Below are 14,020 nucleotides of genomic sequence, written 5' to 3' on the forward strand. Positions count from 1 at the left end.
TTGGAAAAACGTGTTTAAATTTCTACTCTGTTACTTACTTATTGCCTAACCTTAGGCAAAATCTTCAAATTTCCTGAGCCTCACTTTCAATGTATGTATTACGAGGACAATGATAGCACATACGTCATAAGAGTGTCGCAAGGATCAAATGAGTGCTCACCATGGCGCCTAGCAAGAAGTAAGTGTGAAATAGATAATAGCTTTTATTACTCATCAACAAAATGGAGATTATCATTTCTTTCTTGCCAAATTGTTGTGAATTTTAATGACATGGTATATTTAAAAGCATATTGTAAAGTATAAATTCCAGACAAATGTAAGGCACTATTTCTTACAGTTTGCTGAAAAACAGTTATTTTCAGTACTAGAGTATGAAACCATTTCAATTCAACCTTTGTCTTGTGGGACTACCTTACTTTTCTTCATACCTTAGGATTATCACAGGGACACCTGGGAAAATGTCCCTAGGGCCAGTACCCTGAGATTCTTCTCTATAAACAGAGAACTTGGACATTATCTGGGTTGCCGAGTGTGGGCTCTCTGAGGCCTTTCTGCTACAAATGTCAGCATTTTCCAGGTAAGACCAATATATTCTAGTATTCACCAAAGTTCTTGTCCTTTAAAATCAGAGTAAGAACTTGAGGTGGTTTGTTCCTATAAAGCACTGCTTTAGAATAAACAAGATTTATGTATTTAATAAGAGCTACAGAATACCAGAATTCAGTACCAGAGTAAGTCTAGGAAACATAATAGGCTCCCAGAGCAAGCTATTTAAATGAAAGAAAACATAACCAACTTAATTCTAACCTTCTTTGAGGATAGTAAATTATTTATAACTGAAATCATTTCTGTTTCATCTCTTGTAATATCATATTATATTGGTTGGCAGAACAGTGAATAAGTAAGACCATACATTCTGACTTTCCCTATCGAACCGCCTTTAATCTCTCTCTGTTTCAATGACCCAGAGAAACGGTGACAACATGAGATTCAAGACTCTGTAAGCTGGACAGCAGATGGAGGCACACTGACAGCAGATGGAGGACATAACGCTGACAGTTAAGAGACACGTGAATGGGTTGATGGGGAATGATCTCTTTGTGAAGTCTGTTGTTGGCAACACATTGTGGCGGAAGAAACAGCTCAGTGATGGTCCCCACAGCTGCCATTCTCCAGTCTTGAAGTTGGTGTATGACCTTGCTGTGACTGACTTCCTATGGGCTAACAATGTGGAAAACAGTAATGGTCAAGAAATCCTCCCTGTCCTTTTGTGTTCCAGGCAGAGAGCCACCCTTCCCTATGTGACTTGGAGAAGACTCATGGATGAGCTCCTCGAGAACCTATGACAAAGCCAGACCCAACCCCTCCTAGGGTCTGAATGTTTATGTCCTTCCAAATTCATATGTTGAAATCCTAACCCCCGAGGTGATGGTATCAGGAAGTGGGGCCTTGGGAGGTGGTTAGGTCATAAGATTGGAGTTCTTATGTATGGAATTAGTGATCTCATATTTTTAAAAAGGCCCCAGAGAGCTGCCGTGCTCCTTAAGCCATGTGAGGATACAGCAAGAAGGTGCTATCCATGAGAAAGCTGGTCCTCACCAGACACCAATCCTACAGATGCCTTGATCTTGGACTTCACAGCCTCCAGCACTGTGAGCAATAAGTTTTTGTTGTTTATAAGCCACCTAATCTATGGTATTTTGTTATGGCAGCTTGAACAGACTAAGTCAATCCTCCAAATTTTCATTTTTTGGTCCTCACTGACTAATCTGAACAAATTGCTCATCAACTTAACTTGTTCAAACTTAATGAGGCTTCTCTCCCTCCCCCAGGCCATTGAACTTTGGCTGGCCCCTGAGCTTAAGCAAGCACTAAAACACAGAACATCTCTCCTCAGTGATCCTTCCCTGTTCGAATTGTCTGTTCACACCACCTGCTCATCCCACTCCCTCACAGCCGCTCCTCTCTAGTATTCTCTACTCCTTCATATAAAAAGAGAAGCCCTTAGCTAGGCGCAGTGGCTCACGCCTGTAATCTCAACACTTTGGGAGGCCCAGGTGGATGGATCACCTGAGGTCAGAAGTTCAAGACCAGCCTGGCTAACGTGGCAAAACCCCGTTTCTACTAAAAATACAAAAAAAATTAGCCAGGCGTGGTGGTGTGTGCCTATAAGCCCAGCTACTTGGGAGACTGAGGCAGGAGAATCACTTGAACGTGGGAGTCACAGGTTGCAGTGAGCCAAGATTGCGCCACTGCACTCCAGCCTGGGTGACAGAGTGGGACTCTGTCTCAAACAAAAAAAAAAAGAGAGAGAATCCCTTTTCTGCCTGAGCTTTGAGACACTTGCGGAGGCTATGGTCAGAGCATTCTCCTTAAGGCAATAGTGACCCTCTTCCTTTTGCAATAGAATTTATGAATGGAGTGTCTCTTGACTTAAGTCCAGATTTATTTTTTCACTTGACAGAGGAAAGCTACACATTTTATTCTATCTTTAGTCTTAGAATTCTAAGTATGATTTCATTCTTGTATTCATCTATTAAACAAATACCTACATATCAATATATATCGAGCTCACTCTTGGTGCTGGAGATAAAATAAGAACAAGCTTTCTCTTCCATGAACCATTACCCTATTAGGGGAGTGGGTGGGAGACAGATAAGGAAAAAATAAATGTCAAATGATATGAAGTGCTTTGGAGAAAAGTAAAGCAAAGTACAGTAGTGCCCCCTATCCACAGTGGATATATTCCAAGATCCACAGTGGATGCCCGAAACTGTGGATAGTGTTGAGCCCTGTATATATATATTCTGTTTTCTCCTACACATATGTACCTGTGATAAGTTTATTATATGATAAACTGGCTATGATTCACCATACAATTATTTTTCTTTTTCTTCTTTTTTTTTTTTTTTTTTAGACAGAGTTTCACTTTTGTTGCCCAGGCTGGAATGCAACGGTGCCATCTTGGCTCACTGCAACCTTCGCCTTCCAGGTTCAAGCGATTCTCCTGCCTCAGCCTCCCAGGTAGCTGGGATTACAAGCATGTACCACCACGCCTGGCTAATTTGGTATTTTTAATAGAGACAGGGTTTCTCCTTGTTGGTCAGGCTGGTCTTGAACTCCCGACCTCAAGTGATCTGCCCACCTCAGCCTCCCAAAGTGCTGGGATTATAGGCGTGAGCCACCACGCCTGGCCGCAATTTCTTGTCTTTCCTTAAGTCGAAGACTTTCACTTTTTCACTTAATGGAAGCAATTTATGGCTTCTCTTTGGCATGTCCTGATTGTCAGCATCACTACTGTTGCACTTTGGGGACATCATGAAGTAAAATAAGGATAACTTACCACAATCACTACAATAATGTGAAAGTCAATCTGACAACCTGGACAACTGTGAAGTGACTAATGGACAGGTAACACAGACATCATGAACACATTGGACAAAGGGATGATTCACATCCTGGGGGGCAAAGCAGAAAAGTGTGAGTTTCATCATGCTGCACAGAACGGCACAAAATTTAAAACTTACGCATTGTTTATTTCTTCTTTCTTTGTTGAGACAGGGTCTTGCTCTGTTGCCCAGGCTTTAGTGCAGTGGCACAATCTCAGCTCACTGCAGCATCAACCTTCCAGGCTCAAGCAATCCTCCCACCTCAGCCCCGCAAGTAGCTGGGACTACAGGTGCACGCCACCACACAAGGCTAATTTTTGTATTTTTTCTAGAGACAGGGTTTTGCCGTGTTGCCCAGGCTGGTCTCAAACTCATAAACTCAAGCAATCTACCTGCCTTGGCCTCCCAAAGTACTGGAATTACCGGTGTGAGCCACTGCACCTGGCCTCAATTCTTTATTTCTAAAAATTTTCATTTGCTATCTTCAGACCACAGTTGACTGCAGGTAACTGAAATCATGGAAACTAAACCCTTAGTGGATAAGGGGGCACCACTGTAAGAGGGGTATCTGGGCTTGGGGATAAGTTGGTATTGTAAATATGGTAATCAGATAAGATTTAGTGAACACCATAGATTTTGTATTAGTCTGTTCTTGCACTGCTATAAAGAAATACCTGAGACTGGGTAATTTATAAAGAAAAGAGGTTAAATTGGTTCACGGTTCTGCAGGCTGTACAGGAAGCATGGTGGCTTTTCTGGGGAGGCGTCAGGAAACTTATAATCATGGTGGAAAGCAAAGGGGAAGCAGGCACATCTTACATGGCCAGAGCAGAATGAAGAGAGAGAGGGAAGGAGAACTTTTAAACAACCAGCTCTCATAGGAATTCACTCACTGTCATAGGAACAGCACCAAGGGGGAAGGTGTTAAACCATTCAGGAGAAACTGCCCCCATGATTGGATAATCATCTTCCACCAGGCCCCACCTCCAACATTGGAGATTACAATTCCACATGAGATTTGGGCAGAGACACAGATCCAAAACATATCAGACCTAAAAGCAGTCACGGTGACCAGTAACAAGTGCAAAGCCCCTGAGATGTGTGTTCGGGGTGTTCACAAAAGATCAAAGAGGCCGACGTGGCTGGAAGGATAGTAAGCAAGGGATATGAGATAAAAATCAGACGGGCAGCATGTTCTAGGTCACGCAGGGCTTGTGGGCTATTGTAAAGACTTCGGCTTTTACTCTGAATGAGATGGAAAACTAACAAGCGTTTTGAGTAGTAGTGCTATGATCTGACTAACATTTTAAAAGATCTACTCTTGATTCTACGTGGAGAATAGGCTAGGGAAAGAGCAAGGACAGAAGCACAGAGGCCATTTGGGAATCTATGGCAACAATATGTGCAATGGAAGACGGTGACCAGGACCAAGGTGGTGACAGATTGCCATGCAGGGTGTGGGAGATCAGAATCAGGACTTGAGTTTGGAGCACATTATGCTTTTTATGCTTATCACACATCAAAGTGGAGATTTCTAGTTGGAAATCAGACGAGAGGGAGAGAAGTTGTGACTTTAGGAGGGAGATCTTTACAGATTTTTGATGTTAATATCTCTGAAAGGAATCTTTCTAATTATTTAAACAATTAACACGATTAACTAAGTCAAACGATTATTTCATTAATGATTGACTATTGTTAAGCTAAATATAATTATTTAGCTTTGTCTACTTGTTCTGTTTTGCCTGATATGCTGACTATGCTTTTGCCTCAAGCTTTTGCACTTTGTTCCCTCTACCAGAGTTACTCAAAGTGCAACCAGATAAAAACCAAGAGCCAGGCCGGGCATGGTGGCTCATGCCTGTAATCCCAGCACTTTGGGAGGCTGAGGTGGGAGGATCACGAGGTCAGGAGTTCAAGAGCAGCCTGGCCAACGTGGTGAAACCCCGTCCCTACTAAAAATACAAAAAAAAAAAAAAAATTAGCCTGGCATGGTGGCACATGCCTGTAGTCCCAGCTACTCGGGAGGCAGAGGCAGGAGAATCGCTTTGACCTGGGAGGCAGAGGTTGCAGTGAGCCGAGATTGTGCCACTGCACTCCAGCCTGGGTGATAGAGTGAGACTTTGTCTCAAAAAACAAACACACACACACACAAACAAACAAACGAAAAAAGAGCAAGAGCCAGAGTGCAAATGAACACAGTGCTTCCTTCATCAAGAAAGTCTTGCAATAAAAGAGAAAAATGTCAGCCGCAGTGAACAGTGTCCTTAATGATGGAGCTGGTTTGCATTCTGGGGAAATTGCAATCTCCTCATCACTAACTGGAACAAACATACCACCATACTTTGAGAAGTAAAATTCTAGGGCATCACTGAAGCAACCCCAAATAACTACACAGCTCTTCTTCATTCCATTCAGGTCCCTGAAGGAACGTCATGTCCTTAGAGAAGCATTCCCTTCTGAAACAGCTGGCTTCAGTCCCTCACTCTTCTAGTTTTCTTTGTAGCATATATCATTATTTGACTTTCTATTATATAATTATTTGTTTAATATCTCTCCATTAAAGCAAGCTCAATTAGAGTTGCAACTTGCTCTGTTTCATTCAGTTATATCCCCAGCACTTAGAAAATTGCCTGGCACATAGGAGGTATATAATAATGAAAATGAATGAATAGTAATAAAAAGGATGAATATGGGTATACTAATATCAATGTCCCTGCTGTTTAAAATGTTGTGTTTATCTAATAAATCTGTGACCTTCTTTAACAGCTTATTTTCCTTATTTTAGGTTGATTTCTTATAAGCAATATAGTATGGGATTTGGGGCTATTCGGTTTTGTTTTTAACCAATTTGAAAATTTTTCTGTAGTCATGGAATGTAATCCATTTACACTATCAAAATGATATGTTTAAATTGGGCCAGTTATCATACTTTTTGCCTTCTTTCTTTTTGAAAACAATGTCTATGTTCTTGTCTTTTTCATATACTGCTATATGGACTGTGATTTGGAAACCGTTTCTGCCTCAGAGATTCTATAGTTTTTTTTTTTTCCTAATTCTTACATTAGAGATGGAAGACTAACCTGGTTTCTCTCCCTATTATCTATAATTAATAAATTCATAGTTTTTAGTTTGCCTATGTTCTAACCACCTTTTGTTTTTCAATATTTGTGTTTTTCATCTCCATGTAATCCGTCCTGTCCTAAACACATCTTCACTCCACCAATACTTATTGTAAAACCATATATGCAATGAGTTCATCATTTTGTTAGAAGTCAGAATTTCTTTTCTCAATCAGGCAGACACTCCTCTTCAGAAGAAGGCAGTGGATATAATTATTTTTCGGTGATCCATTTTATGTGAACTGCATATTTTCATAGATCCTACAATATTTCAGTTTAACTCATCTCGTGAAATTTTGAGTCAAGCAGGAATTAGGACAAATTATTTCAGTCCCAGTCCAAACTATTTACTGGACAGTCTACAGATTCAATCCATTTTCATTATCTAATAGCCTGCGGCATGGAATAGAGAACATTAGTGATAGATTCTCCCTTAGTGCACATTTGTCTATGCCACCAATATTGTCAGGTCACTAGAGAGAAGTCCCTGCCAGTTTTCTCCTCATAGTCTCCTGAGTTTTCAGGAGCAAATTTGAACTATATCTGCTCTCTACTTCCTAGACCCCATGAAACAAGAGTAAATGGGGGACCTATGGGCTTACCAGTGGAGTCCAAATATTGTTCGTGGGAAATGTTAAGAGGCAGCTTAAAGCCTCAAGGCCCAGTTCTGCCTCCAGTTCTTGAACTTTCTAACTTGTCAGGGAACTCTTCAAGGCTTTCTTCTCATTGACTTCCTTAACATTCTGATCTCTGAAAAGCGGACAATCAGGTTAGCTTTCCTCCAAACCAAAATATGTACTGCATGGATGATATTCATCTCTAGTTTTCAGCTGTTTTAAAAATATATTTGCATATTTTACTGGTTATTTAAGGGAAAATTTGAGAGGAGAAACAAGACTATTTTTTCCCTCATGCCACCACCTTGCTGAAAAGTAATTTCTATGTATTTTACTCAGTGGCAAGCATGCTAGAAAAAAAACTCAGAGAAGCAATTCTGGTAGCCAATTTACTAGTTGATGCTTAACATATTTATTGAATGCTATTATCAAATTGATTTGGGCTGTTGTGAATGCACAAATATCATGACATGCTTATTGAAATCTCTGTAATTATCTGAATCTAAGGGAGTAATTATGGATATGGACCAGATGACGGGAAAAAAAGAATGAAAATTAGAGAGAAGTGAGTGATCATATTTTATCTGTGTAAACTGTCAAGGGCTAGGAGTGTGGGAGATCTGAAAGTAGAAATAATAAATAAATAGCTTTCCTCAATATCTATTGTCCTCCAAAAACCAAGATAGTAATAAGCATGAGATTTATAAAAATAATAATAATAAGCTGAAGAAGAAGGCAAATCTGTGTGTCTATCCTCAAGTTCTGATAAGAAAGCAAATGGCAGGCTTTCATGTCTTTGGTATTTTAAATCATGTATTAATTTTTGTGTCACACCATACATGGGCAATTCAGCAAAGCAAAAATGGTATTATTTAAATTGTCCTAAATTTCCTCTTTTGATGCCTATTCATTATGTTACTCATCTTCATTTCTGGCCAGAACTGTGGGGAGACAGCATCTCAGCAAAGTAAACAATAGTTCTGTGTCATATAGACAGCTGTTAGGTTTCAGTGATGGGTGAACTGATTGATTTGTAGAGATAACTCTGGCTACTTAATGAACAGATTTAGGCAAAATTAAAGACTAAACTAATGACCTTGTGGAGTTCATCTGAAAGAACATTCATTACCATAACAAAATACATAATTATCATTAACAAATAATATAGTTACGTTATTAACAACATGTTCATAGAGGCAAGAAGCAAAGATTAGCAGCCCTTCTGGGTCTGTTAATTTGCTCACGAATCACAACTATCAGAAACATAAAACCTAGGCTTTCAAAATCAGCCCTAAATGTGGCTCACTGGCTTATGACATTAGCTACTGTGTTGTGTTTGGAGTGTCATTCGCAAGCTTATATGGAGTATTCAGAAGGATGGAGTCTACAGTGGCTTTGTGTGGTGAAGGTAGTTTGTGGCTTACAGACCTATATGCAGAGACTAGAGCCTTGGGGAGATGCCCCCATAGGAACAAAAGCCAGTGGGCACTGCTGGTGGAATAGGCGCACAGAAGGTGTTGAGGAGGCACGGGGGTGAGCAGGCAGATGGAGGGTTGGAGGGTGTCTTGGAGATTTAGCTAATTTTCCCATATTCCTAAGTATAATTCAGAGGAAAATCAAATCTGAAGCATTTTACTTTCAAAAACTAAAAAGCCTTTGGTTTCTATTCATATGAAAGTCCGAGGTGGTGCCAAATATATAAAATGTGCGATTGCAGAGCCCGAGTCCTGCAATTCTGCTGCTATTTCCTCACTAAGCTTGGCTGGGACATTTCTTGCTCACAACAATCACTAAGCTGCATTTTCTATTCGGAAACAGCCCAGGTGCTTCACAGAGAGAGAAGAGCAATTCAATTTCATTTGTATTACCCCAGCACCTTCCCTGCCCTATTCTACCAAGGTGGCCTAGATTCAAATGTTGAGTTAGTGAGAACCTAAGGGATTTTTAAACTTCCACCATTTTACAGATAGTGAAACTTGGAATCAGAACAGTTAATGGCCATGGCCAAGGTCGATACCCAGTTAATGAGAGAGCCAAGACTAGGAGCCTGCTCTCCCAGATCTTTGAACAGCTCTCTTTAAGTTGGAAGAGAAAGCTCGCTTCTAAGAAACTACAAGAAGCAGACATATTTTATTGAATTCCAGGATGTCATATATTTTATGTACCACTAAGAAAAAAAGTTGCCAATTATAAAATGCCATTGATTGTAAAATGCATACAATTGTAGACATGCTAAATAATATATTTTAATTGTAAATGTAGATAATTTTAATCTTAAAATATATTTTTAAATCTTAGAATTGAGAAGATGTGGTAATAAAAATTTTCATTTTTCCTAAATAAATTGGAAGCTTATCCAGGCAAGACATTTTATTTATTTATTTTTTTTTTTTCCAGACGGAGTCTCCCTCTGTCACCCAGGCTGGAGAGCAGTGGCACAGTCTCGGCTCACTGCAACCTCCGCCTCCTGGGTTCAAGCGATTCTCCTGTCTCAGCTTCCCAAGTAGCTGGGATTACAGGCACGCGCCACCACACCCAGCTAATTTTTGTATTTTTAGTAGAGATGGGGTTTCACCATATTGGTCAGGCTGGTCTCGAACTCCTGACCTCAGGTGATCCACTCACCTTGGCCTCCCAAAGTGCTGGGATTACAGGGATGAGCCACTGTGCCTGGCCAAGATATTTTATTCTTACTCTCAGATGATATCAAGAACCATGCCAAGCTCAATAGCTTTGATCACCTCCTTTAATTAGTTGATTATTCTATAGTAAGTCTTCTATATTAAGCTTAGTCTATAGTTAATGATTCTATAGTATTTACTTTGTGAAAATCCATTAATATAATCCATTTGTATTCCATGAACTTATCTATATTTTTAATTAAAATATTAAACTGCTCTATTTTTAGAGCAATTTTAATTTTACAGAAAAAATGAGCAGAAAGTACAGAGTTTCCATATACCCCTCTCTCCCATGCCCATTGTTTGCCCTAATTAACATGGTGCATTAGTGTGGTACATTTGTTACAATTGATGAGCTAATGTTGATATATTATCATTAAAGTCTATAGTTTACAGTTCACTCTTGGTGCTTATACATTCTATGGATATTTAAAGATGTCCTGTATCCACCACTACAGTATCATATAGAGTAGTCTCACTCCATAAAAATACACTTGTGCTCAGCCTATTTGTCCCTTCCTCCCCACAAATCCTGGGAAACCACTGATCCTTTTACTGTCTTCATAGTTCTGCCTTTTCCAGAATGACATATAGTTGGATTCATATAGTATGTGGTATTTTAAGACTGGCTTCTTTTACTTAACAATGTGCATTTAAGATTGTCCTGAGTCTTTGGATGCCTTGATACTCATTTCTTTTTGTCATTAAATAATATTCCATTGCATAGATGTACTAGAGTTTGTGTATCCTATTGAAGGTCATCTTGGTTGTTTCCAATTTTTGGAAATTAGGAATAAAGCTGCTGTGAAGATTTGTGTGCAGACTTTTGTGTAGACATAAGTTTTCAATTGATTTGGATAAACATGAAAGAGTGCAATTACTGGACCACATGGAAATAGTTATGTTTAGCTTCGTAAGAAACTGCCAAACTGTCTTCCAAAGTGTCTGTATCCTTCTGCATTCCCACTGGCAATGAATTAGAGTTCCTGTTGCTCCACATCCTTACCAGCATCCGGTGTGTCAATGTTTTGTATTTCCACCATTCTAATAGCTAAGCAGTGGTATCTCATTGCTGTTTCAGTTTGTGATTCCCTAATGATGGTACTATATGATGTTGAGCATCTTTTCATAATTTTCCATCTGTGTATCTTCTTTGTTGAGGTGTCTGTCCAGGCCTTTGCCCACTTTTTAGTTGGGTTGTTTTCTTATGGTTGAATGTTTACAATTCTATTTATTTTAATTTTCAGATTTTTCAGGGTAAGTAAAGACATTTTAAATAATTCACAAAATGGTATAAATCATTCACAAATAAAAATCTGTAAATAATTTTTATCAGAATCAGAAATTTCCATTACAAATAAAAATAAAATATCTAAATTTAAAAAATTTCTTTTTTCTCTACTGTAAAATAATATTTAGATAAGATTTTCTCAAGCACTGAAAAACTTCTTATAATATTAAGTAGAGACTTAACCAGTCAGATAAATTATTTTCCTCCCTCCAGCTTTATCTGCTAACTTTAATAATCAGAACTAAGTAAAACAATACTTACTCATTAACAATTTATCTACACACAAAAATGGAAAGAATTTTGAGACATGCATGCAGATAAACAGGTAGAAAGTTCCATCTTATATGTCATAATGGTATATCCACAAAAAGGCCAAAGCAGTTGGCAGGTTCAGTCAATTTCCTGAAAAACAATGAAAACTGATCAACTGAACTAATTGTTTAATTGGATTAAATGGCGAGGTTTTTTCTAGATAGCTTGTCTTTGGGGGTCTTTTTCAATCTCTCTATGTGCAATTTATGTAGAACAGCACTAACTGCTCTTTGTAGAGTTTCGATGAGGACTTTTAACAGTTTCTAAAGCTCTTTAGTAAATTAAAATGTTGATTCTAATAAAACAGAAAAATCTACATAGATAAATTTCTGAATAACACAGGCCATACTTCTTAATTCACCTAAAACTAAAATATTGCAACAACATAATACCAAAAATAAGATTATTTCAAAGCCCAAAGTAATGTTAACCTAGACATCTGACACCGCCAGTCTGCGGATATGGGGGCGGGAATGTGGACCTCCTGTTTGGTGGAGCAAAGTGAAAGTGCATATACCACCTCCTTCCCATCACCAACCCTGCAGATGCAGATGGAAGTCAGGGATGAGCTGGGGTTTCACTTTACACATATTTCTTGGTTATAAAATAAAACTAAGGACATATGGCTTATTTCTTAGGCAGTTTCGAATACGCATGAATCAAAATATTATGTATCAAATATGACTATGAGTAATATTGTTTGAGATTATTTCAATTATTTATGAAAGGTAATTAAAAGCAAGTAAAACAACAGAAATTATAGTAGATATTTTACTATTTAATTTTCTTTTTTTAAAGTGAAGTTCAGAAAAATGATGGCGTGCACTGGCCTTCATCCTAAGGCAGTTGCCTCTTCCTTGCCCCTCTGGCTTCATTTCCCTGTGCCAAGCTCAGCCACTGGGATTGTTACTAGAGCTCCAGAGACTATAGTTAAGCTGACCAAGTTGCCTATGTACTTTCTGGGTCCTGTCACCCTTCTCTATGACCTAAGTCTTCAGATCTGGCAATCTCTGAGTTGGTGGGGGCCCTTCCATCTTCATCCCCCTAAGAAGAAAGCCTCCAGCCCCTCTCCTCTGGGACAAACCATATTAATTCTTTAAGAGGTCCAGATCTTGGAAAACAAGGATCTGTGTAAGATTCGTCTTTGGGATGGTTTAGTCCCACCTCTCTGCTTTTCTTTGTTAGGGTTTTGTCCACAAAAAGACTATTTTGGCTCTCTGGGATCAAAGTTAGCCTAGGAATTGAGAGCACAAAGCCTGGCTATTCTTTATTAGCTGTGTAGAACAGATGCAATTGGTTTACTTAGTCACCTTACTATCTAACTGGATTCATTAATCTTGTTGACTCCAACCACCTTACACATTTTGTATAATCAGCAACTCTTTTATGATCATCACTACCAATAACTAGCAACTGTTGTCTAATACCACCAAAAAAATTTCTTTAAAAATGAAAAACACCACCACCAACAACAACCAACAACCCATCACCACCACCCCAACCACCACGATCACCACTCACATGGCTGAATCGCCCAGCCCCACGATGCATTATGTTACCCTACCTTACAACCTCGGCTCCAGAAAAGCATCTCCTTCACTGCACTGTGCATCGTTTGTATCAGTGCCACAGTAGAATCATGGAACTCAACCTCACTTGGGCTGTCATTACTCCTCTGAAAGATTTGGCATCTCCTATTTTGTCCTTTTCCCATCCTCCTCAGCAAGTTTTCTAAAATTTTGCCACTCTTCTCAAACCAATTTCCCCAGGGCAGCCCCAGAGCCTCATGACCAAGATGCCTCTTTCACAGAGATAATTCTTTCATTTTAGCAGGTCAGAAATTCCACAGTTTTTCATACTCATCGAAACAAATTTGCGTATTCTGCAGCCAGCCCCACCACTTTTGCACTAATCACAGAGAAAGGGTTTTTCCAAGGGTTATTCCTCTGCTGAGCTTTTGAACAGTCACCCTTGCATCTCCATTCGCCATCGGTTACCCTGCCTGGCATCTCCCTTTACTTTCTCCACCTCTTCCTCCTCTCCTTCCTGTCTCCTTCCTCCTTCTTGATCTTTGCCCTCATATTTCCTGGCTTTCTCCTCCTAACAGTCCTCCTTCTCCCATTTCCCTCCCTATCTGACTCCTATCTTTCTGTGTTTAACCATTCAGTATCCACTGGTTGGTTCCTTCCCTGCAAGAACATTACGCTCAGGTCTCACCATATTCTCTTTTTAGCCCATGCTAAATTGTGTTCCTGCCCTATCACTTCCCTTCCTTTGGCAACTAAGGTCCTCAGAATAATGGCTTATTGTTTCTACTCTACCCACATCTGCCACACTCACATGCACACTGAAACTGTGTTTTCTGGGGTCATTTAAGGTCATATTTGTCAAATTCAATAAATTATATTAAGTGCTAATATTTTAAGTCTACACTGATAAGGTTTGGCTGTGTCCCCACCCAAATCTCATATTGTAGCTCCTGTAATACCCACGTGTCGTGGAAGGGACCTGGTGGGAGGTATTGAATCATGAGGGCGGGGTCTTTACCGTGCTGTTCTCATGATAATGAATAAGTCTCACGAGATCTGATGGTTTTATAAAGGGGAGTTCC

At 39.4% G+C, this 14,020-nt stretch overlaps 1 long non-coding RNA gene across 2 annotated transcripts in view; it reads left to right on the top strand.

Moving 5' to 3' along the window:
* Window positions 1–14,020, top strand: part of LOC116457926 (uncharacterized) — a 28,619-nt gene that overhangs the window by 6,112 nt on the left and 8,487 nt on the right. Inside the window, exons 2-5 of one of the 2 annotated variants that reach the window (XR_009210761.1) lie at window positions 56–178; window positions 434–577; window positions 969–1,652; window positions 2,918–3,894. This is a non-coding gene — a long non-coding RNA (uncharacterized LOC116457926). Of the gene's footprint in view, window positions 1–55; window positions 179–433; window positions 578–968; window positions 1,653–2,917; window positions 12,339–14,020 lie in introns of those variants that run through there. The other variant, XR_004245150.2, reaches the window with a different exon arrangement.

This window comes from Hylobates moloch, unplaced genomic scaffold (assembly GCF_009828535.3).
Source record: "Hylobates moloch isolate HMO894 unplaced genomic scaffold, HMol_V3 SCAFFOLD_18, whole genome shotgun sequence".
NCBI classification, from domain to species: domain Eukaryota; kingdom Metazoa; phylum Chordata; class Mammalia; order Primates; family Hylobatidae; genus Hylobates; species Hylobates moloch.